This window comes from Halichoeres trimaculatus, unplaced genomic scaffold (assembly GCF_033239565.1).
Source record: "Halichoeres trimaculatus isolate MK-OKI-2021-1 unplaced genomic scaffold, fHalTri1.1 fHalTri1_scaffold_10, whole genome shotgun sequence".
Lineage (NCBI taxonomy): Eukaryota > Metazoa > Chordata > Actinopteri > Labriformes > Labridae > Halichoeres > Halichoeres trimaculatus.
In genome coordinates this window covers 13,313,602-13,322,595 of record NW_027437187.1, presented here as the reverse complement: position 1 = coordinate 13,322,595, position 8,994 = coordinate 13,313,602, and the positions used below count along the sequence as shown (strand labels likewise).

The 8,994-nt window shown below is 45.6% G+C and overlaps 1 pseudogene; it reads right to left on the bottom strand.

The window, feature by feature from the left end:
* Positions 1–3,098: 3,098 nt before the first annotated feature.
* LOC141796209 (uncharacterized) lies at positions 3,099–7,526 on the bottom strand (annotated as a pseudogene).
* Positions 7,527–8,994: the final 1,468 nt, after the last annotated feature.

The following is an 8,994-nucleotide window of genomic DNA, read 5'->3' as shown; positions in this document are numbered from 1 at the left end:
TTAAACAACTTCTCCCACACAGGCCTCACATAACCTTGCAGGTTTGTGACACGTGACCATACAACCCTGTGACACGTAGTCTTCACACCTCGTGGGCCTCACAGGCCTCCACTCCAGTTTCCTGTGGGATTACAAGACAGACACTCTGTTTCCACTGTTTTCTCTAACCCTGTTTGTGTCTTCACACATCTTCAACACAGATTCTGAAGACGTGTTGAGATCTTTGCAGCATGAAAAAGCCTCCCTGTATGTCCAAGGTTACTCTTGTTGCAATCAGTGAACACTTTTACAGCTGAGGCGGGATGGTGGCACAGTAGTAGGTGGGGTCCTCTCACTGCAAGACAGCATGGGTGAGGTTTTCCCTGGGTAGCTCTAGGACAGACTAGTGATCTCTATGAGACATTCTCCACAAGTTATGAAATAGACTAAATGCTACATCAATGACACATTTTACCATATGCAAGCCACATTAATAATAAACAAAACAATTCATTAAAATACAGAAACCACAGGACAAGTATGGCTGGTGTTACCTGGTTAACCATTCTGTATCTTTCTAGAATTGCAAACATTAGAAGAGTCCAATGTTGCATGCTATTTTGCTCAAAGCACATTCACGGTGAAGTTCATGTAGTTTGGAATAACTGCTTTGTGGATTTCATTTCTTTCTCAGCGTTCATTGCCTTGTCATTTGTGACCTCCATTTTTCTCTCCCTCTTAAATCTATTCTCTTTTTTTTGTATCCTTTATTATCCTTATTGTAATAGTATATTGTGAGTTATACTTCCAACACACTCCATCCTGTCTCTTTCCTTGCTTTGATAGCAATGTCCTGAAGCAGCTGAGCTGCCAAAATGAGTTCAGCATATTAGTAAGACGGCTGGACAATCACTTTGTATTTAAATGCTATTCTGATCAACATTGGTTTCGGCTGAAAGAAAAAAAAAGGACAAAATGAACTTGTAACAAAAAGCACCTCAACACACAATATTGCTCATAATTTGGAGTATAATAATAATAATAATAATAATAATAATAATAATAATAATACATGTCTTTTCAAATCTGTCTTCAGAGAAGTTTTCTTGGCAGAATTATTTGCAGCTGCTTTATGTGTTGGCTGTCCACTGTCCAAACAACAATTTGATGGCATAACATTAAAACAGGTTATAGAAAATAATGCACAAAGATTCAACAAAGAAAGGCCAAACCAAAGACTGGGAAACTTAAAGCTATGGTCTACGATTTTGAAGCTAGGTAATTATTATTAACACAGTTTTGAGGCTGTTATGGTCCGATGGTCCGATCTACGCAATATAAAAAGCAAAATGAACAAAAAAAATCCATTCAGTACAGCAGCTGCAAAACGGCTTAATAATTGACCAATCTTAACTGCCGCACCCCTCATTTTGGATTTGTGCGTTAGTCCATCCAATCCCCTGTCTCCCCTGCTCTGCACCGTACTGCCCATGGTCCCACCTCGTCCTTCACCACTACCCCTCTCACGTCAGCTAGCTGCTCAGCTACCGAAGTGTCATGGAGCCAGAGAAGGCCGAAACCAGGAAGCTGTTACTGTTACCCTCCACAGGGAAAGGAAGAAAATGAAAAAGTTTCAAGGAAAAGGCTGAAGCAAGGAAGAATTATGAGCAATACAGGTGCCAACAGAGACTGAATATTGGAGAAATGTACGACCGGTGGAAAAAGCTGCAGAGGGATTTGGGACTGAAGACTGACGCAGAGACAGCTGAGTTTCTGTTGAACAGGTAATGACTTTGTTTACCACAGTGGGAGATGTCAGCTGAATAACTCTGGTTAGTCTGTGCCTGTACTGGCTACTGACTGAACGCTGCGGGTCGGAACGGGTCGGCTCTGTCAATAGATTTTAGAACAAGTTAGCCACACATCTTTAGCATTGTAAACTGAGCTGGTGAAGACACACTGAGAAAGGTAAAGCCTCGCACACAGTCGGCTCTGCTCTGATCAGCTGGCAGTGGCAACGCCAGACCTGCTTCGCCGGCTAATTCATGGTTTTGATCGCGCCTGTCTAATTAAAAAAAAGCTACCACTGTGTGTAACAAGGATGATGACTGTCTTGTTTGTTACATTTTTGGTGGCCAGCTTCTTGCTCTGTCGGAGGGGGCGTGTTGTTAGGAGGCGAAGAAGGGCGATACGAGCTGGGGGCGGGATCTTGGAACACAGAGGGGAGGGGTGAGTGAGGCTGCATTTTTCAAATGTGTCTCATCAGCCAAACTGGGTTTCAGAGCATAGACCATAGCTTTAAAGTTCTCAAAACTGTGACCATGTTACATAATACCTGTTTTATTTCTCTGAGCTAACGTTATATCAGTAATTATATAATGCACACTGTAATTATGAAGCTTCACTGTGCTGACTTCAACATGCATTAATTCCTTATCATGATTTATACACAAGAAACAGAGGTATGTCCTGCCAAAAAAAAAAAAAACACTTCAACTCTTTATCCCTTTTATTAATTGGAAATTTTTATAGATCTGTTTAGTTTTTGTTTTGTTTGTTTTTTGTTTTGTTACTTATACGTGTACTCTGTAGTTCATTAGGGCGAAATGTTCATTTCTCCCTTTGTTTCTCTCACTGTGGTGGAGAGGAACGTTAACCACTCTCTGTATGAACCTAAAAGCCTGGCTCTCCACACTCATGGATCTTTGGTCATGTTAGAGGCCTCATAGTGCTTTCATCACATTGTCTACTGCCACAGCAGTCACAGCGGAGAGGATGTGTGGCCTCAGACAAGGCAGAACAAAGTAGAAAAAAAAAAAACAGGTTTGGATGAGGTGAGATGAGGTTAATAATTTATATGACATTCAACAGATTTAGGACAAAACTATAAAACTGGGTCAAAACATTTTTTTAAAAAGCAGATTACATGTCTTTGTGGCATACAAGGGCTCTCAGAAGTAAGCAGTGACAGGAAAACATTTATGTCTCTGGAGGCCAAAAACATTGGGTTACTTTATGACAGAGTGAGGTGTTTGACCATGGGAGATAAAGCCAACTCCAGAGTTGCATGAGCATCCTGAAGCAAAGGTATTAGAACAGAGTACAGGTTTTCACCCTGACTAATGTGCAACAGTATCTAGCACTGCCTGCGCCACAGAAGACCTCGAGACATCCAGCCGGTTAAGTCTAACAAAACTGTGCAACGTTGCCCAGCTTGCTGCATCACAAATATCTTGCAGTGAAACTCCTCTGAACAGAGCCCATTAAGTTGCTATGCCCTGAGCGGAATGAGGTGTCAAGCCCTGAGGAGGCTGCAAACCCTTAGCACTATAGGCCAGAGATATAGCTTCCACAATCCAGTGGGATAGCCTCTGATGAGACAGTGGCTTGCCCTTATGGGGGGTAGCCCAAGACACAAAAAGTTGGTCATTTCTCCTGAATGATTCTGTTCTGTTAACGAACACGTGCAGAGCGCGCACTGGGCACAGAGTATCGAGGCTTTGCTCTTCCTCAGATGAGAAAGGAGGGGGGTGAAAAGCTCTCAACTCTATTGTAGGGCACCTCTACGCTGCATCCACCACTTTTGGTACAAAAGCTGGATTAGGCCGCAGGCAAACCTTGTTGAGTCCAGGAGCAAACTGTAAACAGGAGGGACGAATAGACAGAGCCTGTAAAGCACTTACATGCTTTGCCGTTGTTAAAGCCAGCAGTAAAGCAGTCTTTAGCCAGACAAACTTCATCCCCACTACCTCCATAGGTTCAAACGGGTGTTGAGAAAGGGCCTCCAACACAACCGACAAATCCCACAAGGGAACCAGGGGTCTAGAAACTGGTAGTTTTCGACAAGCTCCTTTCATGAAACGGCTTACAAGAGGATGTTGACCCCATGTTAATCCCCAAACCCCACATGGCAGGCAGAAATGGCTACTGAGTAAACCTTGTTGGCCAAAAAGGCCTTTCCTTTTTCCATCAAATCCTGTAGGAAACACAGCAAGTCAACAATAGAACACTGAAGGGGAATAGTGTTTCTTAAGCTGCACCACTCTTCAAAAACGCACCATTTACCGCTGTACAGAGTACACGACGAGGGGGCCCTTGCGCTCTGAATGGTGTCAATTACCTGCTCTGGCAGGCCTGCTGCATTCAGGTTCCATCTCTTAGGGGCCAGGCCCAGAGTGCTATGCTGTCTGGATGTGGATGGTATATCTCCCATCTCACCTGGGAAAGAAGATCCCTGTGTAGGGGGAGTGGCTGAGGGTCGCCGTCTAGAAGTAGCACTATTTCTGTCACCCAGAGCTTGGACGGCCAGCGTGGGGCTACAAGAATTAATGAGAGGCCCTGTCCTCTCACTCTCACTAGGGGGGGAGAAATCAGACTGAGTGGAGAGAATGCATAAACCAGCACTTTTGGCCATGGGTGGGCTAGAGTGTCCATGCCCAGAGGAGCGTTCATGTCTGACAGGGAGAAGTACATCGGGCACTGAGTGTTTCCTTGCGAGGAGAAGAGATCTACGGCAGTCTGGCCGTATTTCTGCCAGATCTGTTTCACGACCTGTGGATGGAGAGTCCACTCCCTGTATAGAGGGTTTCCTCTTGACAGCGCCTCTGTTCAAAACGCCTGGTACATGTGTCGCTCTGAGAGACAGGAACCTGGTGTTGCTCCAAATAATTATCTTGTGAGCCAGATTGTGCAGCTGAAGAGAGTGAATACCCCCTTGACGGTTAATGTATACCACTACAGTGGTATTGTCTGTTTATATCAAAACATGTCCTTGAAGAGAAGGCAGAAAATATTTCGATGCCATGAACACCGCCTATAGCTCTAGGATGTTTATGTGCACCTGGGCCAATCTCAGGCTCCATTCACAGCTCTGCCCATTAAGGTCGCTCCCCAACCTGTTAAGGACCTGTCCGTTGTCATGGTGACTCTGGATGATACTCTTCCCAGCAGGACGCCCGTCGTAAGAGTCGCTAAATTTCTCCACTGTTCGAGAGCTGCCATACATGCCGATGTTACCCTCACCCTGTGACTGAGGTGACATCGGGAGCACAGGTGCAAAGTCGTCACCCAGCGTTGAACGTCTCTCATCATTAAAAGCCCCAAATGTACCACAGAAATCATTGAGGCCATTATGCCGAGAAGACGTAGACAGAGTCTGAACGTCACAAATCTCCAGCTGGAAAAGGGAGAGGCACTGAGTGAGAGACTTCAATCTCCTCTCTGAAAGAGTGACGTAATAGGAGAGGGTTCAGGTTGAGACCCAGACATTCCGTACATTGTAGGGGCCCAGTTTATACTGAACCCAAGATCTATGAGGTAGTATATGACCGTTTTGGAATCTTTGATTGCCTGCTCGCGCGTTGAGGTGCATATCAAGTTGTCGTCGATGTACGAAAATATTCTGATGCCGCTGTTCCGTAACGGTGACAGCGCCACTTCCACACATCACACATTTGCTGAAAACCCTCGGTGCTAACGACAGCCTGAAGGGGATGACTTGGTATTCGTAAGCTCTGCCTTGATAAGCAAACCTTAGAAACTTTCTGTGTGTGGGATGAATGGCGATGTGAAAGTATGCATCCGACAGATCGATTGTGACAAACCAATCACCAGGACGGATAGAGTGGCAGAGCACCTTGTGTGTTAACATTCTGAATGTGTATTTCGGTAGGTGTTTGTTTAACACACGGCGATCCAAAATCGGACGAAAAGATGAGCCCTCCTTTTTTGGAATAAGGAAGTATCACACCGTTGAATCTGTGTGGTTTCATAGCGAATTGTAGTCTGTAACCCCGGTGGACAGAATCCATGGAGGGACTGCGAATGCACGCCACCGGTCTGACCGACTGGAGAGAGGACCCAGGAGATTTCGCTGTGACGTCAACCCCAACACCGGATGAGGGAGCTCTGCTACCATAAGGGTGTGAGCTCCCTCTGCAGGCATTAGAGGAGTATGATTCATGATTGTTTTTTGTTTGTCTCTCGCCCTTGGCTTCTGGCCGGGCTGCGAGGTTAAACGTTTTATTCTTATTTCTGAACGAAATGAAAGTGCTTGGTGACACTGTGCATTCTGTTGACCTTGCTCTTCTACCTCTTGAACATTAGGGAACAGAAAATCTGAGAGGAGCCCTGGAGAACCGCCAACTGCCTGGGCCTCTGAACCAAGAGCTTTGAGGCTCCATCCTCCATCCTTGCTCTTTTGGAAGGATGAGTAAGAGGTGAGGGGGAAGCTAGGAAGATTTCTTTTTCTTCCCATCCCCGGGGTTGAAGGGATGGTTTTTAGCCGCCAAAGGAGTGTTTACTCTACGGCTTACTGTTTCCTGACGGAGGGTGCTGGGAAGCTTGCTCCCTAACTGCCTGTCCCTGGGGTCTGAAGCCTCCTTGTTTTCCTCTTGCTGCAGCAGCCACTGCAGCAAAACCAGTCTTCTGAGCCTGAGAAGGGCCAGGAGTTTGTTTAGGGGAGAAAATGTCAAAGGTCAAAAAAGGTCAAACGCTTCACCTTCCTGTTTCCTGAGAGTAGTGGTCTCTCTCATTTTCTCCAAAGCAGGGTTGAACAGGCCTTTTGCTGGATCATAAGCTGCATCCATAACATCAGCTTTTTGTGCATCACTCAGACCTGAGAGGTTCAGCCATAAAGCCCTCTCACCAGCGACAGCAAGACCCATTATTCGACCACAACCGTGTGCTGCGCCCCTGGAGGAGCGTAGAATGAGGTCATTAACCATACAAATCTCGTCCCAGAGGGCTGGGTTTGGTGTCCCAGATTCCAGTTGGCGGCCCATCTCTTCCAAGATTTCAGCCTGATGCGCGGATAGCAGGGTTGTGGCATTGAGGGAAAACACTGACTGAGCCCCATATTTATACATCCTCTGGAAAATAGAGGCAGTGACACGCTCCATTTTGTTAGGCAGAGAAATGTTGCTGGATGCTAACAGCGAGCGACTGTTTTCGGATGAAGATGGTAAGCCACTGAAGACTCCACCCCTGGTGGTTCAGCTAGCCCCAGCTCCTTCATCCCATGGATTTCCAGCTGAGAGTAACCCTTGGTGGACAGTCTACTCTTAAATGGGCTAGACCAGTAACGGCTCATTTCATTTCATTTTACTTCGACCTTCATGCAAGCTGGAACTGCAGGGAGGAGTTGTTTAGCAGGTGCTTTGGCAGGAGGGAGCCTCTTACCATCATAGAGGTCCCTCTCCGCATCTTCCGCATCCAGAGCTGCAGGCCATGGAATCCCCAATTTGGAAGCAGCTCACACACTTGCACACTTCGTACAAGTTGCTGTCCACAGGAGAGGCAGCGTCAGACGCGCTGGACGGTCTGGACTGCTGGACCAGAAATGTGGAGTCATCCTCCGTATCCTGAATGTCCTCCATGTCGAGAAGGTCAGAGCAGGCGTCACCCTCTACCTCATCGTTGCCCAGATCCCCCTCTAGGAGACCCTCGAATAGTGGAGGCATATCCTGGGATCCGTCTTCCATCATGTCCGCCCAGCTGCGTGCAGCTCGCAGCTGATGGATGCTAGTTGTAGCTTGCGGTGTGGCCATCGTCAGGCAAGGGTCCTTACTGTTAGCCACTGCCACTCTTAGTCTCCATTCCAAAATCTTTTCTGACATCAATGCACAATGAGAAGAAGACTGGGGGTCAGCCAGAGATGCCTGAGCATGTTTAGTGCCCATGCAGGCTATGCACATCGGATGGGGGTCCCTGCCTGAGATGGTTGCTCCACATGACGCGGGGCATTGGCGAATACAGCCCCTTTAGAGTCCGGTTCAGATCCTATGGCGGGGGTAGCAACCGAAGACATAGTGAACAGAAAGGGAGACTGAAGATATAGTTCGGTTAAGCTCACTGTAACGTGTTAGCTCACCGACTTGGAGCGTTAGCTATTGGGGTTTAGCCCGGGTTAGTGCCAACGATAAGCGGGGGAAAATGCTCGTCTCAACACGTTAGCAAACTTGATACCCAAATTAGCCCAGGATAAAAGGCTAACTTGAGTAAATACAGGCTCGTCGTGACACGTTAGCCTCTAACTACCCTATACAGTATCTACATACCGTGTAGCCAGGGTACAGCTTGCCTTAACGGAGAGTGTTCCAAGAAAGCAATTCGTGAAGTCTATAGACCTACTTAAAAATCCGAGCTGAAACCGGGAACTGCTTTTGGCGCAAAAACCTTAACCTAATCTGTGAAACTTTCCTCTTTCCTTTCTCTGATTTACCCAATCCGTCTTGCTCAACCTATTCACTCCTTGTCCTTCTACTTCTTGTCTACATGTGGCCTCACACAAACACAGCCTCGAATTATCTGAAGGCCTCTCTTCACGTTGCTCTGTACTACACTAGATGTAATAAATACTATGCACTAAGAGATGCAAAAAGTAAATCAAAAAATCCCAATGAAGACTAAACTTGAGGCACTATACGAATGGTCTCCCCATTTACTCATCATGCTTTTTTCGTGTGTTTAGGACAGAACCAATGCAGGGACTATAACCTTGGTGTTTTTCCTTTAAATCACATAGTATGAAGTCAAGCCAATCTCTATAATGGATTTTCAGCTGCAGTTACTAATCATTTTGTTACAACAAAAAAGAAGGTTGCAGGGTGTTTTAAAGGAAGGGGCTATCATGGTTCATCTTATGCCCCTGTACCAGACTTTTAGAGATAGTCAGAATTTTAAAGGTAAAACATGATTAAAAAAAAAAAAAGTTACAACATGGAAGACATGTAAGTCAAAACTAAATATAGGCTTTAAAGATCAGCAAATGATGTGCTTTAAACTCCTGGACTCAGGCTCTGCTGATTTTTTGTGGTTTTCTGATCGTCAGGTTACAGCAACTTAAAAAATATTTTAAACTTTTTTTCCTTGGATGGCACGTTTAATGATTAAAAAATAAACAGACTTAATATCCCATGCATATAAAAAGTAAAAGTTTCAAAGGTACAAAGGAGTGAAAGTTAAAAGATTAAAGTGTTGGGGCATTACATTCTGATATTCAGTCATTTTAACTTT